This window comes from Ovis canadensis, chromosome 15 (assembly GCF_042477335.2).
Source record: "Ovis canadensis isolate MfBH-ARS-UI-01 breed Bighorn chromosome 15, ARS-UI_OviCan_v2, whole genome shotgun sequence".
Classification (NCBI taxonomy): Eukaryota; Metazoa; Chordata; class Mammalia; order Artiodactyla; family Bovidae; genus Ovis; species Ovis canadensis.
In genome coordinates this window covers 72,666,509-72,677,028 of record NC_091259.1, presented here as the reverse complement: position 1 = coordinate 72,677,028, position 10,520 = coordinate 72,666,509, and the positions used below count along the sequence as shown (strand labels likewise).

The 10,520-nt window shown below is 50.1% G+C and overlaps 1 non-coding gene across 1 annotated transcript; it reads right to left on the bottom strand.

Moving 5' to 3' along the window:
- Nucleotides 1-10,180: 10,180 nt before the first annotated feature.
- Nucleotides 10,181-10,252, bottom strand: TRNAC-GCA (transfer RNA cysteine (anticodon GCA)). The gene has a single exon. It is a non-coding gene; the product is annotated as a tRNA-Cys (tRNA).
- Nucleotides 10,253-10,520: the final 268 nt, after the last annotated feature.

The window sequence follows — 10,520 nt, the reverse complement described above, 5'->3', positions numbered from 1 at the left end:
GTAACTGGTAAGCAGATAAGGTAGGATCAAACTGAGTCCATCTGACTCCAGACACTCTTCTTTCAGTCATTGCAAGAGCTAATATTTAAGCATCTACTATGTGATGGTAGATGAGAATAGAGAATACCCATGGACAGAGGAATCTGGCAAGCTGCAGTCCATGGGGTCACAGAGTCAGACACGACTGAGCAACACTGCACACACGTGATGGTACACTCCTACAGTCTCTTTAATCCTTGAGAGTCCACCTATAAACTGGATTTCATAGATGAGGGCGCTGAGGCACAGAAAGGATAAGAGACTTGCCCAGAGCAACACAGCTAGTAAGTAGCAGAGGTGGGATTCAAACTGCAGCTGGCATAGCTCTAAAACATGGGTTCTTTCCATGATGCCATGAAAAAGAGAAATGTATGGCACCCCACTCCAGTACTCTTGCCTGGAAAATCCCATGGATGGAGGAGCCTGGTAGGCTGCCGTCCATGGGGTCGCTAAGAGTCGGACATGACTGAGTGACTTCCCTTTCACTTTTCACTTTCATGCATTGGAGAAGGAAATGGCAACCCACTCCAGTGTTTTTGCCTGGAGAATCCCAGGGACGGGGGAGCTTGGTAGGCTGCCGTCTATGGGGTCGCACAGAGTCGAACACGACTGAAGCGACTTAGCAGCAGCATCCTGGGAGTGGGTTTCCCTGGTAGCTCAGATGGTAAAGAATCTGCCTATGTGGGACACCCAGATTCAATACCTCAGTTGAGAAGATCCTCCAGAGAAGGAGATGGCTACCAAATCCAGCATTTTTGCCTGGAGAATCCAAGGACAGAGGAGCCTGGCAGGCTATAATCCATGGGGTTGCAAAGAGTTGGACACGACTAAAGCAGCTTAACACATAAGTTGCTTATGTGTTAAGGACCTATCCTAGGACCACCCCTATCTTATCAATGACATTTTAAACTTCTACACTGGGGACCAAATATCACACATCTAGGGTACACCCCGGAGAAGGCAATGGCACCCCACTCCAGTACTCTTGCCTGGAAAATCCCATGGACAGAGGAGCCTGGTAGGCTGCAGTCCATGGGGTTGCAAAGAATCGGACACAACTGAGCAACTTCGTTTCACTTTTCACTTTCATGCATTGGAGAAGGAACTGGCAACCCACTCCAGTGTTCTTGCCTGGAGAATCCCAGGGACGGGGGAAGCTGGTGGGCTTCTGTCTATGGGGTCGCACAGAGTCGGACACGACTGAGGCGACTTAGCAGCAGCAGCAGCAGCACGGTACACCCTTGTGAGTACAGGACCTGGTACGTGGATGTCCAAGACCAATAGAATTGTGAAGTCTCTGGAAATCTCTGCATAGAAAGAAAATCTTGAAGCTATGCTGGGAGGATCCTGACCAATGGAGGCATGAAGTTCAAGGAAGTTGAAGGGTGGGGTCAGACAGTCCTGAGTCCCATTGCATTTGCTGGGCAGCCTTGGGCAAATTGCTTAATTTCTGAGCTTTAATGTCCTCATCTGTAAAATGGGGATAATAATAGCAGAACCTGACTCTGGAAAACTATCTAATGAGGAAGCAAGTAAACATTTGGCTCCCAGCCAGTAGAAGCAAACACTCATTACGTAGTAGCAATGTTGCTATGATTGTTGTTATTGCTATTATTTCTACAAAAGAATGTGGAAGGCAAACAGCCCATGCCTCCGGGAGAAGGATTCTGCAGCTTATCTTTTACAATATTCCTGCCCCTTTGAAGCCTCCATGCAGCAGCTGCCTTGGCCTCCAAGTTTCACAGGCAGGATCTCCACAAACCTAATTGACCAAGGCCAGCTGCTGCTCCTGGAAGAAAGGAAGAGGGGAAGAGGAGGATGGGAAAGAGGAGGTGGGACGGCCTGCCTACCCAAGAACCCTTCCCTAGGCCCTTCCCAGATCCTACCAGCTCTGCAGCGTGGCCCCAGCACCGGCTCAGGCCATACTTCCTGCCCAGTCACGTGGTTTGTATTTCAAAATGTAACCAGCAGCTGTTGGCAGCTGGTTCCAGCTATGAATACCATGACCAAGAAATGAGGGAGCTGTGAGGTCAGTGCTGGCCCTGGAGCAGCTGCTTCCCTCTCCACATGGGTGGGGAATCAGCAGATGGAGGGAACCCAGCCCTGAGAACCACCACACAGGGTGCTGGCTACCCCAGGGCGGGGGCTCTCAGATCTTCCAGATGGAGACCCCCCAGTGCAGCCCGTCGGGGCTCAGACTCTGGCTTACTCACCAAGAAGCAGCAGCTTCCCCTCAGCAGCCATTGCTCCCAGAGAGTTCTGGAATCCGAGGAGTGTCCATGTGCTTAGTCATGGAACATTAGAGCTGGCAAAGCCCTTAATCCAACCGTCCCGTTTTATAGGCAAAGAAACTGAGGCCCAGAGGGGTGAACTGACTAGTCTAAGATGGCCCGATGAGTCAGCGCAGGGCTGGGGCAGGAACTCTTGCTGAAAACAGTGAGCCTGGGGCTTTTCCATTACTCAAAACCACAGAGCCCGCCCCGGCACCCTTACCTAAAAAGGGCCGGATCCTGGGGTCCAGTCGGGACCTGCGACCCCACACTTTTGAAAAAAAGGCTTGCTGAACACAGATGTTGGGCAGACGTTCTGGCAAAGAAAAATGTATTTTGACCGGGAAACACACTCACCCTCCAGTGCAAAATGGAGAAGAATCAAATTCCCCAAGCAGAAGTCCTCCTACGGATGAGCAGCACCTGCACACACGTGTGGACGCACAGAAAAAAGACTGGAAGGAAAAGTAAAACAGACTTACTTCTGGGAGGCAGGGCTGTGAATGTTCTTCACGTGTCTCTTGTCTTATCCGTATTTTTCTGTTTTCTTACTGGGAGAGTGTTTATTTCTATTACAAAAGCATTAAAAGGATACAAAATAAACAGCCAGGTGCCCAGGTCCCCAGTCATCCGCATTCAGCCAGGCTTGGCTTGTGGAAGATTCCAGAACAGGCTGCACCTATTGCACAAGGTGGGGCCGTTTTCTTCTCTGGGGAAGACTAAGCAAGCTCGGGCCTGAGGGCAGCAGGCATGGTGTGGCTCTGCTCAGCTGGAGCAGCAGCTGTGGCTCAGGGCACCCCTGGGTCCTCTGGTGTGCACCAGGGAGGGAGGGCCAGCTCTAGACCCCAGCCTCTCAGCTGGCTCCACAGCGCACGTGCCGAAGGCCTCACGCGTGGAAAATGATCTGGCCTTTGTCTGGCTCTTCCCCACTCTCCAGAGCCAGACAAAGGCCAGATGGCCTCTGGGAAACTCTCCCAGCCTCAGCCACACCTTCCAGGAAAACTCATGGCAGTTTTGTCTTGTAGACACGCATCTCTCACTCACATTCTGTTGCCACTTGCCCACTACAACGCCAATGTCCTGAAGACCAAGCCACCTTTCTGGGTTAGCCCGTGAGGGAGCCCTTCCAACCTCCATCTTGCTGAGGACAGCTCAGGTAGTGGTGGGTCTCCTCACAAGTACCACGGAGCTCAGAGACCATTTTGTTTAGAGAGAACACTGTCTCTGTGCCACGTGCCAAGTCAGGACTACGGTGCTCGCCCAGGGCCCTGGCTGGGCCCCTACCTCCTTGTTGCTGTTGTTCAGCCCCTAAGTCATGTCCGATTGTTTGAGACCCCATGGGCTGCAGCAAGCCAGGCTTCCCCGTCCTTCACTCTCTCCCAGAGTTTGCTCAGATTCACGTGCATTGAGTCAGTGATGCCATCCAACCATCTCATCCTCGGTCGTCCCCTTTTCCTCCTGCCCCCAATCCCTCCCAGCATCAGAGTCTTTTCCGCAAGTCAGCTCTTCTCATCAGGTGGCCAAAGTATTGGAGCTTCAGCTTCAGCATCAGTCTTTAGATATCAGCTGATTGGTGCTTCCTCAAAGGGCCCAAGTACCAGAGGAAATGCCCTCATACACTGAAGGGGCACCTCCACGAGGACAGCTTCTCTTGTCCCGTAAAGGGTGGGTCTTACCACGTCTCCACACGGTGGTGGCAAACGCAGAAGGCACCCAAGCAACCAAGTCTGAGAGCGTGGGCTCAGCCTGTTTCCTGGGCCTGTTAGGAAGTTCCCAGAGTCGCAGCTTCCTCTCTTGTAAAATGAGTCTCAGCGGTGCTGACAGCCTTCACTCATTCTCGGCCTCTCTACCTATGTGGTCAGCACACTGCCCTCGGGTACCCGCACACCGCCCTCGGGTACCCGCACACCGCTTGTTTTTGTGTGTCCTTCAAGCCAAGAATGGTTTCTACATCTTCAAATGGCTGGAAAAAATAAAAAGAAGAGTGCTATTTCATAATAGATGAAAATTATATGAAATTCAAATTGCAGTGTTCATAAATAAAGCTTTATGGGAACACAGCCACGCACTTTTATTTGCGTCTTTCCTGTGGCTGCTTTTGAGCTCCGACGGCAGAGATTGAGTAGTTACAACAGAGAACAGATGGCCCACAAAGACTGTTTACTATCTGACCCTGGCCCTGAAAAGAAAAAGTTTTGCCAATCCCTGATCTGAACAGTGTGGTACACAGAAGAATGTGAACAAGTATTCCTCTCTTCCCATCATCTTTTTAATACTCCCCACCGGGTACCTCTGGTCCTGTCCCAAAGAAAAGGAATATTGCTGTTTGGGCAGGATGATGGAGGGGGCACTCTCCTTACTGTGGATCTTCAGGCTTGAAGTTGGAAGATCAAGTTACAGAGGCTGGATCTTCATTCTGCCACCAACTGGCTATGTGACCCAGGGAAAGTCACTTCACCTCTCTGAGCCTCAGTTTCCCTCACCTGTAAAGTGGGATAATGATAACAGCTGATGCTTACATTACTGCTTGCCGTGTGTCAGAGGCTGCTGTGTGGTGCCAATCACATAGATCACTTATTTAATTCTGACAGTTCTGTGAATAGGTACAATTGTCACCTCATTTGTGGGCAAAGAGAGTGGAGGCAATGGGAAGGTAGGTGAGCAACCCAGGTTCCGCAGCCAATCAGAAGTGGGGCCCAGAGATTGTGTGTGGGAGAGAAACAGCTGCACCACTTGGGTGCTCCAATAACTCTTATAAGCCTTCAGGCTTCACACCCATCCTGGGAGATGCAGCTGAGATAAGGAACCTGTATGCTTTTCTCAACAAGTTCTAAGATGACATAAACATTTATCTTGAAAGAAAATGAAGGGAAAAACATTTCCAAATCTCTCGCCAATGGTGGCATGTCAGAGACTGTGGGAGCATCTCGGATAGAAGGAGATGTTCACGCCTGCCTGGGTGGTTCTAGTTCCTACCTCCACTGGGAGGAAGCAACCGGCTCTGCTCCCCAAGCCAGAGCGCTGAGCTATTGAGACCTGTTCCCAGCCCAGCCTTGATTGATAAACAGGAGTCACCTTTCTCCTCGGGTGATGGGGACGCTGTGGCACCTTTCTCACCCTGCTTGGGTCTCCACCCAGCCACTGCTCCCTGCCCCGATCTGGCGGGATCTCGGAGGAGGAACAGCCCTGGTTTCTCAGCTGTGAGTGCTGCGGGGGACGCACCTATTCTGTGGAAGCGTCCCCAGCTCTCCTTCCCACCCAGGCTCCAGCCCTCCCTCTGACCTCTCACTCCCGCATTAGCACTGGGGCAGGGAGGAGTGGCAAGGGCTGGGCAGGCTGTGTCTTGCCTTTTTGTCCAATTGATCCACGTGAAGGCTCTGGCTTGGCTGGGAGGGTGGGGAGCTGGCACTGAAAAAACAGCACGTGTGCTAAAGGGTTAATCCCTTGAGCTCCACAGTTAAAATTCCTCTACCACTTCCTGGCCGTGGGACCTTGAGCAACTTACTTAACCTTTCTATGCCTGTCTTCTGAGGAGCAAAAGGGAAGATTCAATGACCTGCAAAGAGCTTGTGACAGTGCCTGGCATATATGAAGGGCTCAACAAACATGGGCTATGGTTATTTCTTTCTCTCTCAGCAACTTCTTCAGGATAAGGTACCTCAAGGATGCTACAAAGGGTTTTTCCACATGCTTTCAGAATGGGCTGTGCCATAATGCATCCTGATTCACCCAGTGTATGTAGAGGACTTACAGTTGCCAGGCACTGTTCAGATCTGGAGAATGCAAGGGCCTTCCCTCGTGGCTCAGATGGTAAAGAATCCACCTGCAGTGCAGAAGACCTGGGTTCAATCCCTAGGTCAGGAAGATCCCTTGGAGAAGGGGATGGCAACCCAGTCCAGTATTCTTGCCATGAACAGAGGAACCTGGCGGGCTGCAGTCCATGGGGTTGCAAAGAGTCGGACATGACTGAGCGACTAAGCACACACCCAGTGTGAGGGGAGGGAGGAGGGAGACATGCATGGGTAGAACACTGCAGCGGGGGTTGATGCTTTGAGACCCATGGGCCCTGGAGAGGGATCCTCTAAGGCTGGTGAACCTGAGACAGGGGAAAAGACAAGGGGCAGAGAAGACCTGTCAGAGGAGATAAACTTGAACTGAGTCCAGAGTCCTGGGAAGGCCTTGCAGGAGCCAGGTGAGCATTGCAGACCAGGGAATGGTGTGGAGAGGCACAGCTCAGCACGCCCCATCCACAGTTATCTCTGTGAGCCTCTGTGGAGACCCAGCTTAGAGCCAGATCTTAAGGACCAGGCGTGCTCCAGGGCGAAGTGTGAAAGTTCCTCTTAGCGACTAACAGTAAGGCCATGGCTGCCCGGTGTGGACAGGACAGGGGAGACACCCAGAGCCATGGCTGGGAGAGAGGAGAGGAAAAGGGGAAGCGCCAGGAGACTCAGGGCTGTCCATCCCAAGGCTGCTCTGAGCGGCTTCCCCTGAACCCTGCTCACAGCCTTGGAGGCTCAGCAGGAATTGAGAGCAAAAAGGGACGGAAGAGAAGAAGGTCAACTTTCTCAGGCCCCATGTGAAGGGAAGAGAACCAGCTGGGTTGATGGGGAGAAGAGGGCAAACTCATCCAGGGAGGGGCCATCCTGGCAGGCTGAGGCCAGGAAAGCCATCCTGGAGCGTCTGACCGTGGGCTGTCTCAACCCTACCATGACTGACTGTGGCCCCAGTGCATCTGTCCTCCTTTTCCAATCCTCCGGCTCACCTGAGCCAGGCTTTCAGCTCAGCCCTGCTCAACACGGGCACTCATGGGCATCCGCACCTGACCTGGATAGGAGAGAAGCAGACGCTCTGCACTGTAGGCCAGTGTCTGCCGCCAACCCGCCGTGTGGCCCTGGGCAAGTGCCCACCCTCTCTGCTTTCTGTTTCCTTATCCTTATGTTGGGACCACACATTTTCTTTTCCTCCAGGTTTGCTGGGAGGAATTAGTATGATGTGAAAAAACACTCAAATGCTTTACGTGGGAATGGTTGTGTCTTTGAGGTCTTCTCTGAAGGTGAGTGTCAGGGAGGGCAATCCAGTTCCCTGTCGCATCCAGTGCAGAGCATGTCAGGCCCGCTGGCAGCTGGTTCTGCCCCAGATGGGGAGAAGTGGGGGAGAATTCAGCCTTCAGCAGGTCTCCTCACCTGCTCCAGCCTTGTGGTCACTGAAACTGCCAGCGTGGTGAGAGCTCCAGAGACAGACCCAAAACCCATGAAGGCCGCGATACGGCGCCTGCTTCCCTCACCTACTCCAGCCCCCAGGACAGGTTGCTGGAATCACCTCCCCGGTAGCTACTGTGGCTTCTTCCTGATGAATACAAGTCCGCTTCAGCCTGATGAGGCAGAGGTTTAAGCCAAAAGCTACATTTCTCACGACTCTGGCATCTGGTGTAGCTCATGGGACACAGCTTTGGCCAAAAAGATATGAAGGTACTGGACTGAGACTCTGGAAACCTCCCAACAGGTTCCTCTGACATGTTGCCATCTGATCTTCCGCTACATACTGCCTGGGATGGGGAACCACTGCCTAGAATTTTAAAAGCCATTTTGCAACCACGACGACACAATCCATATGCTGAGAATGGCTGAGCAAAAGCCCTGATGTCATCTTTGACCTGTCATGTAACTCTGGACCACCTGCTTCTGGAAATAATAAGTTCTTAATTGTTAAAGCCACCGTTTTCCCCCTTCCTGGGAAGAGGTTAAGGTGAGAAGATGGAGTCAGTTATTTACAGTCAAGCACAATTATAAATATAAATATTATAAAAAGCACAATTCGTGCTTTCCTCCAAAGACTAGGTCATCACTACCTTGAGCATCGTCTGGGATCCCACAAAAGACTTACCACACTGCACTGTAAGAGTCAGTTATTCATCCACTCTGCCTATCAGGTGCAGGCTCAGAGAAGGCAGAGTGCACATTGTGTGTTGATCACAGCTGCATCTCCAGGGCCTGACAGTTTCTGGCAAACATTAGCTTCTCCATGTGCCTTCTTGAATCAATGAATAGAAGTATACTTTAAAAATCTAATTCCAGGAGATGTAGCTAACTTGCCTTAGACCCAAGAACCATCATCTCTGGCCAATTTTGAAACCTCTGTTGGCACATGTTTGAAAAAGTCAGGTTTTAGCATGGTTTGCCTAAAATACCCCAAGCTTTGTAAATAACCCTCTCGGCTCCCAAAGAACCACTGCCTTTTCCTAACCACCCACAGCTCATCATGGCTGCCCTTAACTTGCCACTACATGACCCAGAAGGCAGCTCATGCAACCTCTCCTGCACATTCTGATGCCGAGTGCTCATCATAACTGAGAAAGGGCACACCCCACAATATATGGAGAGCTTGCTTGAATATACATAAATGTGTGTAGGGAAACAGTCACTGGCATATCTGTCTGGTCATCTTCCTATCCTAAACATCTCAGATATATTTAGACTTGTACAATTACTTTCTTCAAGGCGTCCGGAAGGTTCTAACAGTCTCCTCCTCTTCTTTCCTTCATTGTGACTTTCTCCTCAAAACCTGCTATTTTCACCATGTCCTCAAAACATTCACTCTTTTTCTGTTTTCAAGTTATCTAACTAGGGGATCCAGCTATATAACTTCTTTGCCTTTTTTTGGAAATGCGTGGGAGGTCCATATATAACCAATGGGAATGCAAAGTTCATATGTTTTCTGCAAACTTGCAATTCATTTGTTCCAGATATTTGATGACAGTCCCTTGAAGAAAATCGTAATGATGCCACAGGACTGCCTGCTGAAAGCCCTCTCAGGTTCTTCTTTCTGGGTTCACACCCTCCCATGAAGTTTGAAGAGGGCCACACAACCTGAGATCCTTACTCTTCTTCCTCATCCACCTGCTGAATGGGGTGGACTCTAAGGACCTAGAGAAGGATGGAGCCGCAAGATGGAAGGAGCTGGGTCTCTTGAGTGGCTGCGTGAATCAGAGACCTGCGGATCTTGCACTAGGCTGTCGCAAGAACAAGAAATAAATGTTACGGCACTGGTGCTTTGGAAGTGTATCTGCTATAGCATCCAGCATTGTTTCAGGTTACTCTTTACTTCTCCATCGCCTTTTTTAGTCTCTTTATTCTAAAATGCTATCCCAGTTTGATTTGCATTAGTTATTTACAATCCATGACTATAGTGAATGTGGGCCTTTAGATCAATGGTTCCCAAACTTGGCTGTGCAACAGAAGTAACTGAGAAGCTTTAAAAATTTTCCAGGGCTCAGGTCTCACCCCCAGAGGTTGTGATTCAATTGGTCAGTGGTGGAACCTGTCTGCTATTTTGAAAGAGCATCCCAGGTGATACTGAGGGCAACCAGAATTAAAAGCCATCATTTTAGAGCAAATGTTCTCCACATTGGGCATGCACCCACGTGAGAGACTTGTTCAAATACATATTTCTGGTTCCCATTCCCAGAGTTTCTGATTCAGCTGAGTCCCAGGTACAGTCTGGGAATTTTCATTTGTAATACATTCCTAAATGAGGCTGATACTGTTGCTTCTGGGACCACACTCTGAGAACTCTTGGTCCAGACTTTTTATTTATTTATTTATTTATTTGTGTTTTTTTGTGTGTTTTTTTTAATTTTTATTTTTACTTTATTTTACTTTACAATACAATCACTGGTGTCATCCCTGGAAAATGCTAACCACTCAATAGTTGAGCACATAATTGAGTTGAAATGAAGATGTTTGTGCTGTGCTTTGTCACTCAGTAGTGTCCGACTCTTTGTGACCCGATGGAGCCCGTCAGGCTCCTCTGTCCATGGGGATTCTCCAGGCAAGAATACTGGAGTGGGTTGCCACACCCTCCTCCAGGGGATCTTCCCAACCCAGGGATCGAACCTGGGTCTCCTGCATTGCAGGCAGACGCTTTAACCTCTGAGCTACCAGGGAAGCCCATCAATACTGAAGTGGGTCGCCTAGCCCATTCCCTCTCCAGGGGATCTTCCCAACCCAGGAATTGAACCAGGATCTCCTGCATTGCAGGAGGATTCTTTACCAGTTGAGCTACCAGGGAAGCCCAAAGATGTGTAGGCCTTTATACTTGATGACTCTACTTGCTTTGTTTTTCAATAGATTCAGATTGAGTTCGCTTAGCTGTGCAATTCGACCAAGACACTCACTCTGTAGGAACAGGAAGCGGGGAGATTGTTTGGGTGAG